This window comes from Carassius carassius, chromosome 35, assembly GCF_963082965.1.
Source record: "Carassius carassius chromosome 35, fCarCar2.1, whole genome shotgun sequence".
Classification (NCBI taxonomy): domain Eukaryota; kingdom Metazoa; phylum Chordata; class Actinopteri; order Cypriniformes; family Cyprinidae; genus Carassius; species Carassius carassius.
Window position 1 is genome coordinate 13,404,903 of NC_081789.1, and position 11,816 is coordinate 13,416,718.

At 38.3% G+C, this 11,816-nt stretch overlaps 1 protein-coding gene across 4 annotated transcripts in view; it reads left to right on the top strand.

The window, feature by feature from the left end:
* Positions 1-11,816, top strand: part of LOC132116002 (nuclear receptor coactivator 2) — a 93,904-nt gene that overhangs the window by 24,943 nt on the left and 57,145 nt on the right. The window lies entirely within an intron of this gene.

Genomic DNA, 11,816 nt, shown 5'->3' on the forward strand with positions numbered 1-11,816 from the left:
ATTATACCCTTAAAAGAACACACCTCATGCTTTATTGACCCTTTAAGACCTAGAACATTTTTTGGGGCACTTGACATACCTGCACTTTTCTTCATTTTTAATACCTATTCTACCAGTCAGCATCAAGTCTCATACATCATTATAAATGAGTAGGGCTGCAACTAACGATTATTTTGATAATCGATTAATCTGTCGATTATTTTTACGATTAATCGATTAATCGGTTTATGTACTTATATTTTAGTTTTCCCCATTTTTTCCCCAAGTAAATTATTAATAAATGGTCTTTATCCTTCAGCATAGATTTTTAAGAGATTTTAACCATTTTGCACTGTCATATCCTAATCAAAAATATACCTGGAGTTGTTTTATTGTGTTAGTAATCCTTTGTCGAACTCTTCTGCAATCAGAACACTGACCCATACTCTAGCAAATTTCACAAGGAGATTTAAAATAATGTTTTCACCATGGCAGTCCTTAGAGCTCCTAAAGTAGTTTAACATCCCGAACGAAGCTTATTAAGGAATCTTTCAGAACATATTTTCACGAAGAATAAGGATAAAACAGAATAAAATTGCAGTGCATTGTATTTTATTATTTACTGGGAAACAGCTTTATAGCTTTTGCTGTGAAATTGTAAACAATCCTTCGAATAAAGTGCTAATGGCATGAAACCTGAATGGAACTCACAATTTAAAGTAAAATCAATCAGAAGGTTGTCCAGAAAAAAAAATTGGACACACACAAAAAACCTGCTGTGTGAAAAAGAGCAGTGAATACTTAGAAAAAAAGTGCATTTCAAATATCTTTAAACATTTACCTCTCTCATTCAGTCATAATTAGGCTGCACGACTGAATTTTGAACTGGTAAACGACAAACTGATCACAGAACATGTTTGTAAAGCTTTAAATGTTAACTGTTAAAAAGCAATGTTATCAGCTTTTACGACTAAACATTTGCAAACAACATTGTACTGGAGAATCTGCACAAATAAAAGTCTTAGGGGCCGTTCACATATCGTGCCTAAAAACGCGTGGAAAACGCTAGGCGCGCCGCTTTCTCCTTTCCAAAGCGCTCGTGCAGAAGCGCCCCTGAGGCGTCTGCCTTTGCTAAGCAACCATGACGTGCTCTCTCCTTGAAGAGGTGGGAATTTCAGCAAAGGATAAATGGATTTGCAGCTCAAAAAATCGCTTGCAGTAGCTCTGCTACTAAATTTATTTCAAAATGGAAAACCATATACAACTATGATCAGCTGTTCCTTTCATCTTGACTGAGCTTTTAACGTTGTTACGGGAAAGGATGAAGCTGATTGGTTAGTTCTTGTCACATGACCCGCGATGCGCTTGCAGCATTCTGAAAAGTTGAGATGTTTTTAACTCGGTGCGGTGTTGGAAATAATGAACTTGAGCGCGCAAAAGACGCGATATGTGAACGTCCCCTTAAACAGTTCAGTAGTGCAGAGTTTACAGGTTACTCTTCTTTTTTGAAGGCTCAAAGTAAAGTACTCCCAGTCTCCCACATCCCGCTAAATGCTGCAGAGACGCTGTTCGGGAAGCACGTGACATAAAACGAGGCCAGCTATTGGCTATTCGCTACTTCTCCTGCTGTACTGGCTGAGTAAAACCTCCGGTGGCTCATTACTGCCACACTTTGGTCACCGCAGATTTGAAATATGCACGAAATTAGCCGCTTACGGCAAATAAAAGTTATTTAGCAACGAATCGATGACTAAATTAGTTGACAACTATTTTAATAATCGATTTTTATCGATTAAATCGATTCGTTGTTTCAGCTCTATAAATGAGAGAACTTTGTTTCTGTCTAGCTTATTTAAAGTCCCAGTTTTCCTTTTGTTTTCTATAAGAATTAATTAATTTTAAGAAAACAGAAACAATATGGGGAGGGTAGTGGGTGGGAGCTAGGGAGGAGGCTCAGGAGGAGGGCGAATATCCTGGAGGAGGGTGACAGGTGGAGACTAGGGAGGAGACAATGGAGGGAGGACACAGGAGGGACGCGGAGCAGGAGTCATCCAGCTGGAGCCAGGGCACAGCCATGATTTCAACCGATGGAGGGAGGAGCAATGGAGGAGGAGCCTGAGGCAGAGATGGAGAGCAAACGAGCCAGGGGGATGCGACCGAGGTGGAGGCGGAGATCCGGGGCAGAGTCAGAGTGACTGAGGACCAAGGTGGAGCTGGCGGGAAAAGAAGCCCAAAAGAGCCGGTGGAATGGAGTGATGAAGCACAGCCAGAGGTGAGGATTCCAGAGGCGATCAGCGGATGATGGTGGAAACAAGGGAGCTAGGCAATGCTGGAGGATGGCAGTCCCACACGGCTTGCACCGCAATGCTGGTGGGCTGAGGGCGAGCAAAGGGACTGCCAGACAACAGCGGTGGAGGTGGGGAGCGGGCACTGGAGGATCAGAATCCCCCTCATGGCTGGACGGGGAAACCAAGGATGAAGAAGGTGTGGACAGGACCATCGGAGGTGATGGAGAGAGGAGGGGGGCAGTTCAATCTCCATTTTAGACTCCCAGTCTATTAGATCCCCCTCCTGGTTATGGTACCAACACAGCTACATACTCAGCTCACCCTTAGCCGCGATGCAGGGGTGGAGCTCCTCTCTGCGCTCACACCATCCATCGTTTCCTCCCTTGTGGTGGGCTCTGTAGGCGGTTCTCGCACCTGGTTTGACGGGTTGGGCTCAACTTCCTGGGCGTTCCTCTACTCAGTCACTTGGCTCCTCTCTGGCTCGCGGATCACAGCGGGAAATGGCTCTCCGTCATTGGTGGGCTCGGGCTTATGCTCTGTACTGTGGGGAAATGGTGGGCTGGGCTCTGGGTCAGGAGTGGCACTGGTGATAAGCTTCTGGGAACCAGCTGGGAAAGGAGATTCTCACCAGTGTCCACTCCACAAAGGCGGTGAAATTCACTCGGGGACCATCCTCATTCAAAATGGCATCGTAGGAAGCACAGAGAACGTCGCCTGGGTAGTTGGTGAGGTGATGGCTCCAGCAGGAAGAGGAGGTATTCCGGGCAAAGCAGGGGATCCATGGAAAAACACTGAGAGAAAAAAAACAAAAACAGAGGGTAGACACGGAGGTTACGGTTTCGGCCAGTCCTTCGGTCACGATTTGTGATGACAAGGAACGGGGAGACGCAGGTGATTTCACAGTAAAAACTGTCTTTAATCCAAGGAGTCACAGAGGAATACACACAATCCAACAAATATGACATTCAAGAACCGACAAACACTAACAGAATGGACTGGGGTTTTTAAACTCAGGATAACGAGGGAACTAAGGAGACACACCTGGAATCAAATTAACAATCAAACTAATAAGAATGGGGAGCTACTGGGACACAACAAAACAGTCCAGGGGCAGGACAATAATATTCCCCAAGCAAGTTATAGCCATTTATTACAGTATTGTTAATAGAGCATTTCAGTGAAAAACAGGTCTATTTAGTTTACTAATATAGATGTGTCCAAATAACATTTTGGCTGTAAAGAAAATGGAATCCACAGTAAAAAAAGTGACACTTTTTTTCAGAAAAATATATTTTCAATCCGAGTATGAACAACAACAAACCAAGCTATTTAGTGAAAACAATTGCACAAATTGTCTTTAACAAAAATACAAAAATTGCCAATGATTTACAAACTACACATAAAATGAGTGAGAAATATACAGAGTGCAACAGAAAAAATAGTGAAAGTGATCTTTATGATCTTTATATATAAGAATTATTTACATAATATAAATGATCGATCCGCTGGCTTTACTCTGCGTCGTAATCGATTTTACCGAGACATCGCCTAGCGACATGAAGATATAAACTCCAGTGCTTTTATCCGATATGTACCGCTCTTTCATCCTTTGTTTTTGGTTTGTTTTATGTCAAAGTTGTTCAAAGAGTTCTTTCATGCAAAAGTGTTATTTTAGTGTTTGTTTTCATGCACACACAACAGACTTTACTTTCATTTTGTGTTTTGTTTAAATTTATAATGAAAAATTATAAATGACGGTTCAAAAGACCAAAAGCTATGTTCATTGGTTGAATATGGGACAGTTTGAACCAATCTGGGCATGGGGGTGGAACTAAGCATTACATTTTAAATTTAAATTTAATTTAACTAAGCATTAACAATCATTCCTGTTTGGCTCAGAGGAACGAAATGCGTTGGTTTGTTCTGACAAATCAAAGTTGTCAAAATATGATGATGTAATCACGTACACTACAGAGCCTCTGAAGATAAATAAAAATAAGCAGACAATCTCCACTTTACAACACTTTTAAAGCATTCAGATAGGATAAGCAGTTCAAAAGTTATTAAACATTTAAGAACAATAGTTATTTTCTCGGTCTTTGAGGGTTCATTGTATTACTTTCCACAATGCTTAGTCTTAAATTAATGTACTACATTTGCAAATTCTTTAACTTTTTATTTATTTTTTTATTTTTTTATTAAAATATACCGGTTATTTACCTGGTTATTTCCTTTGTGTTTGCTTGATTCAGTTATGCGAACTACAGCTATAGTAAACAGTCACATTTGGACATCAACAAATAGTTTTACAACAGTTTTAGATCATCCTACTGCATTTCATTATCTCTGTACTTTTACTCTGCATAATGACAATAAAGTTGAATCTAATCTAAAAATCGCTATTAATCACATCCAAAATAAAAGTTTTTGTGTACATAAGTGTACACGCTGTGTATATTTATCATGTGTATATATAAATACAAACACATGCATGTATATATTTAAGAAAAATATATTATGTTTATATATGAAGTATATTTATATAGAATATAAATATAGAAATGTTTATACATGTAAATATCTTTGAAATCTATGCTGTATGTGTGTGTATTTATATATTCATAATAAAATTAAACTAATATTATGTAAACACAGATGTTTATTTTGGATGCAATTAATCACAATTAATCATGTTTCACGACATATAATTTATTTGTTTATTTGTATGCCTGTATGTTAGAGTAAATGTGTACATTTAAATGTTTTATACAAATCTATTAAACCATTTCTATTTCAAAATCTATTTCTATAGTTAATAACTTTTACTTTTTAATATTTTTACTTTATATGACTGGCATACATTCATAGATTCAATCAGTAGTTTGATTGTACAACTCTATTAAGTGGCACTCAGAATAGTAGCCACAAGTGAGAATGTGTTTGGCTGCACGTGGATGCCACAGTCGCCAGCTGCTCTGCTTGAACCAATGCTCTCTGTTGTCATGTGACTGGAGAGCAGGGTATTGTCCTGGTTTAAAAGAGCGCTCGCTTTGAGCAGACCGTCAGAGAGGAGGAATTTTCGAGCATGGATCATTTTCTGTGTTTGTAGCGGGGAGGTAGGGGTTGTTGGAGCTGGATTTTGGTGTACGGGGAGGGCAAGGGAAGCTGGGGGTGGGGCAACTGTAACCGCTCAGATGGGATTTGCATTAGTAGTTTGTCAGCTGTCATTAGGAGCAGATGACTGTGAGGATAAGCTGTTTGCACACGGCTCTCTCTCCTCCCCTCCTCCATGAACTGACCGTTACGTACACCTCAGAAAAACCAAAGCCAAAGTGCTTCATTTTGATGCTAGCGACTAGGGCATGAAATTTCTGATGACTGTTAATCGTCATCCAATTAATTGAGATTAACAGTTTAATTGTCTGTTTTGCTCTTGTCATGTATATTGTGATAATTAATATGAATAATCTTCAGTATTTTTTTTTTCACTGTGAACTTGGAATATGTCTATAATGCTCACACTTCTAAAGCTGCTCTGAGCAGGTTTTGTGATTCACATAACACAATACAGCACCAAATAGAGAAATAAAATGTGGCATTTGATTTTTAAAATTTGGCTGGCAATATATAATTGGAATTTCAAATGCACAATCATTGCATCCAGATGGTTATGTAATAATCATGAAAGATTTCAAGTGACTTGTTTTTTGTATGTGCATCTCAGCCTGTGTGTAAGGTTATGCTGAGTGTTGCATGCGGTGTCAACTCCTCAGCACTGTTCATGTCTTGCAAAGATACTCTATAGCCTATATATTAATACAAGTTAACAATGTCATCCACTCATCTATAGCCCTCAAAGGAACATACTTTACATAAAATACTTTATTTAGAAATCCAGAGTGAGTCCTAAAGTATTGAAACAAGTTAGCGCTTTTGTGGCTGAAATATGGCTAAAAATAAAGTTTGTGGTTAAAACTTTATCTATTCTATAATATGCAACATCATGAAAAAGGCAGTTGCTAAAAAGTGGCTAAATGGGACTACAAAGGTTGTCAGGGACAATGAATGTCACAACGCTGTACAGAAAAATCTACTTGTCAGATTTTATAACCTTGTTGCATGTATACTTGCGCTCTTGCAAACTACTCTAACTCAAACTTTCCAAATTATGGATTTTAAATGGAGATTGAAAGAGTTGTCAGCAACTCTGTGTAATGGACATTGAAATCATATGAATGTGGTGTAATTCATTTATAACTTTCGCTATTTATTTTTGCTGACTGTATTTAGTCTTCAAAATTTGTGAAGATTATCTTGATGAACATGTAGGCTGAACCTGTTGGTCAAAGAGCCTATTTCCTATAATAACCCAAAGCCAATGGAAAAATCTTACTGCATTTTTGTTGAGGGATAAAAGGGTCATGCTAACTTCCAGGTTGGCTTACAGAAATGTGTCATCCCTGCAGCACCTATGCTATCCAGAACTAGTTTGGACTGGTTGACATTTGTGTTTCTAGAAACTTCTAAAAACTACAGCTAGCTTTCTGGATGTGGCAAAGACATATTGCTCAACTAATGATCAATATTAGTTAGTGTAGGTTAAGTTGTTGTTATTAGAACATCAATGTGAGGTAGCTGTTTACAATACCCTTGTTCTGAATCCTTAAACACTTTCTTTTAATTAATTCAGAGAGAGGACACAAGTTCCGAATTTTTCGACAAAACCCCGGAGGTGATATTTAAGCTCGTCAGCGATCTAATCTTCCGAGCTCGGTTTGTCAGCTGCACAATGTGGACCCTCCCACCTAGCATGCACTAGAGAAGTGTATTGATTTTTCTCACTGCATCTGTGCCTCTTGTTACCCAAAACCCATCAATACACATCAGACATTTAACCCACTCTCTGTTACACTTTCAGTTATGGGAATACAGTCAACCCAGCGTTTCGAAATGTACCGACGGGCTCAATGCTAGAGCAAACAGTACACTTCTGATGGACAGATAAGGGAAATACATTCGCCTCCATGCCCGTGAGCCACTCCAGATCCGCTGTTTGCCTCTTAATGTGTTTATTATACAGTGCTCTCCCTGTGGCAACTTGAAGTGGCTGTCAGTTTAAAAGATTCATGAATATGATCAGCATCGGTAAATGGACATTTGCTTTTTGGGCCTGCTTGATGCTGGTACTTTAAGACCATTACGTTCTCCGTAATTGTAGAGCTTATGAGTGGCAGGAACATCTCTCTTTCCCTCTCTCCGTCAAGCCATCTGGGACAGTGGCTAGAGACCAGGCCTGCGGCTCTAGGGAGGAGAGAATGTCGTTCTCCCCTCCTCCTCCTCCCCTCGCTCTCTCTCTCTCTCTCTCTATCTCAGTCATAAGCTTGTTGCCATCCCCACCCCCCTTCTCATCCACCACTTGTTTTTTGTGTTTCCTTGCTAGACTCTTTTCAAGTCTTTCACATATTCTCCAACAGCGCTGATTGGTTTCATTTCCTTCACTTCCTGTCTCTGCTCGTTCTCACTCACTGACGTTTCGTCTTCTGGCTCATTATTATTATCATTAGCTGAAGAGGCTGTAAACACAGAATCTCCTGCAAATCTCCCTCATACATTCGCTGCTAATAAAGGCCCATCTGTTCTGCATAACCACGATCTCCATCGGCCTTAGGGATCTCTCCACACCGTAATCAATAATGTTGGGTAATAGCTGTGGGTTGCTCACAACAGCTCAACACACTCTTGTGTGTTTTGGCTTTGCGAAAGACCACCCCCCCCAACCCCAGTATTTATGTAATTTCACCTTCGAGTTTGATTCGAGTGCCATCAGATGAGTGCGAAGGTTAGATTTACGTGGCAGGGTTTAACGTATGATTATGATGCAATTCCATTCGGTTTGAATCCCGCTCCGGTCCGTATAGGAGGGTCAAGCAAGGACATTGTTCTTTATGACAAGGCTAGTTATTATACAAACCCTTCAAAGACCCCTGAACCGATGCTGAAGCGGTGCCCTCGCCATATTCAAGGGCCATACAAGCACAGGGTGTGTCACCAGTCTTGATCCCTCTGAGCTTTTCATGCCACAAGATTACAGGGATGGCACATGAAGCTTTGATGCAAGCTGCCTCTTTGTCTACTCCAGGAGAATGATGGATTGAGTCTCCTTCCTCTGCTGCTCTCTTGAGATGTCTATTGGGCTTTGTTTGGCAAGTTTAGCTCTCTGTCTTTTGGTAGGCGCAGTGTTAACCTTCCACAGTATCCCGTCCCACAGTTGGAGCTGGAGGCTCAAGACTATAGTGTATCTTCTGCATTTTAAGATGACAGTAAAGCAAGTACTTTAACTTTAATTACACAATGAATGCACTTATTTTATAATGAATTTAAAAATCATAATTAAAATCCATGTACTTTTTATTTTTCAAAACATTTATTTTTTATTTTATTTTTTATTGAGACTGAAGAAGGCTTTTAGCCAAAACTTCTGGTATTAATATAAATATATGGTGTTATATCAGTTTATCCCCTGTATTTTTATATATATATATATTAATATTTATATTTATTTTCCTTTTTATAAATGTTATATTTGTAATTACATTTTTATTTTTATATATTTTGAAACTTTACATATTTGAAAAACTTTGTGAAATAAAACACCAACAATTAGATCCTTTTCAAACCAGAAATAAGGCAATTAGGTTGTGATATGTCATGTGGTACAAATCACAAAAAATGTATTGATATTTATAAAATAATAGTTCATGACAATTAAAGGGGTGCTTGATTGCGATTTTAAAGTTAGATAGTTTGTAATGTTGCTGTTTGAGCATAAACAATATCTGCAAAGCTGCAGCACTGAAAGTTCAATGCAAACAGAGATTGAACTCTTAAAATTCTGGCAGTTTATGCCTACAAAAACAGCTAGTAAGGGACTTCAACGAGCTTCTTTCTGGGTCCATTACGTCACAAACCCAGATAAACCCCACCCCCGGGAACGTATACCTTTTTACAAATAAATAAATATTTAATACAAATATAATTAAAAAGAAAGTAAACACTGTAACCAACAGGGGACTCCGTATTCTGGGAAGTTTGTGTGCACTAGGAATATTTTATATTTAAAAGTATAATGCACTCACATATATTCAAGCTGTAAGGAAAATGTTGTTAATTTTAACTTCGTTGCTGCACCACATAACAATCTTTGCATTTTTGTTGAGAAATGTTTTTCAAAACCAACATAAATACAAACATTACACTTACATATACTCAGCATGTGTTTCAAACTAGATTTTAAAGAGTTGTTTCTTTACCTTGTCTGGACACTTTTCTTTGTCTTTATCCCATCAAATCTCAAGATTGTCCCTTTGAATTCAGAGCTTTAGTTCAATTCAAACTTAAGCTGGAGAATCACAGCTTGAAATCTGAACACGAACAGTTCATACTAATGATCTGTGGAGCGCTGTACTTGCTGCCTGCAAAAATCATAAGGTCTGAAGATTTTTAGTTCTTCTTTTCAATTCCAGCGTTGTCGTCTGTCATTTTGAAGAACCCAGACTTTCAGACTCCTGTCAGGCAGTCGCTGTCTCTTCCACTGATATCCAACCCATCAGCGGATGCATACTGCACACCAAGGGCTCTCTGACAACTTCATCAATGGGGCAAAGTCAACTTATTTTTTGAATCATTACTTGTGTGGGTGTGTGTATGTATTTCCTTGCTTCTAAAAGGCATTTCTGCTCAGGTTTGTGGTGAGGTAAATCCAAACAGGCTTACTGTACTTTGAAAAGATGGTACATAAAATAATATGTGTAAAGGTATACATGTATACTCTCATCATCAGAGCAACTAAATTTCCAGGTTAATGTGATCCAAGCATGACTTGATGATCTCATGAACTCCAGGCCCAAACAAGTAGAAATTAAATCTGTAACTAGGAGGTTTTTGCATGTCATGGTTTGTGAGACTTGTGATGTAGTCATGTCAATGCATCTAATGATGAGTTTACACCAACAAGGAACACCTGTGCTTACAAAAGAGGGATAAGTGTCAGTTTTTCTGTGGGTGTCTACAAGAAAAAATAAGGCTTCAGGATAATTAGCCTGGTTTTGAGCTCCTTTTTAAGTAAGTGTGAAATAATATTAGCATTGTTTGCCATCACACCTGATGTCTAGCATGTCTATGTAGTGCATCACATACAGTGAGTGAATCGCCATGACCCAGTTTTAAGATCTTTTTTTCCTCTCTGTCAGCTATAGACAATCATATTTCATGTCCATGTAAATTTTAGTGTTACTCTAGTGTTGTATGGAGGATGCATGGAGTGGTGCCTATGCATTGTTCAATCATACACAAAAGCTAAAAAACTGTAATTGAAATGGGCCAATCATTTAAAGTTCCACACATATTTATGTTGTATTACAGTCGTAGACAGTGGTTTCAGCACAGCTTTGATGGACTATGTTAGCATTGTTGGCATAATACCCAGCTTTAAACTCAGAATGTCTGTCAGTGGTTTAAGCGGTTTAGCATTATGAATGCATAATATGTATCATAAATTGTATAAAAATCGTCTAAATAAACTTTAAACAGTTTGTCTACTGCTTATCAGAAGTCAAATTTGAATGTACAGTAGTATTGCTTTTCAAAGCATAAAATGTCATAAATATTTAATCATCTTCGGTGTTAAAAGAAATTTGGTGTATTAGTGAAGAGAGTTTTAACTTTCAAATAGCGTCTTTCAAATTGTATTAGGTATAAATTCTGGGTACTTTTTATATGGTGCGGGTCCAGTTGACCCTAACTGGATTTAATACAATTAATTATGGAAAAAAATGTTTACTGTAAATATTTTTCACAGTGGCAAGGGTTTAATTCCAATCGAAATTAAAGGCATAGTTCACCTAAAAAATTTAATTTTGTCATAAATTACTCACCAACCTGTAAGACCTTCGTTCATTTATGGATATATATTGATGAATTCCGAGAGCTTTCTGACCCTCCCATAAATAACACATAGATCCTAGAAACATAGCAAGGACATCATTAAAATAAATCCATGTGACATCAGTGGTTCAGCCGTTATTTTACAAAGCTAGAGAATACTTTTTGTGCACAAAGAAAACAAAAATAACTTTATTCAACAATTCATCTCCTCGGCATCACCCTATAGCACCATTTTGGAGATTATCATATTCGTAAACGACATATGCAATGTATGTACGTGGATACATTGTTTACATTCGGATCAAAGTGTAAATAACCGCATACATGCATTCCATACGTCGTTTATGTATGTGATGCTCTCCGAAATGGAATAAAAGTTGACGTAAAAAAAAAAGTTATAGATTAATCAGTATTTTGACACCTCAAAAAAATCAGTGTGTCTAATTGATCCACAATATAATTTTATAATATAATAGTTTAGAAGCCAGGTTGAGACGCTGTTTGTCAGAACCGGAAACACAACACATGCTGGTGCTGCACTTTAACTTCTATCCCTCTTGTTGTTGCCTTCAGGGACTGAAGCGATCGACTGCGATTCTTTTCTGT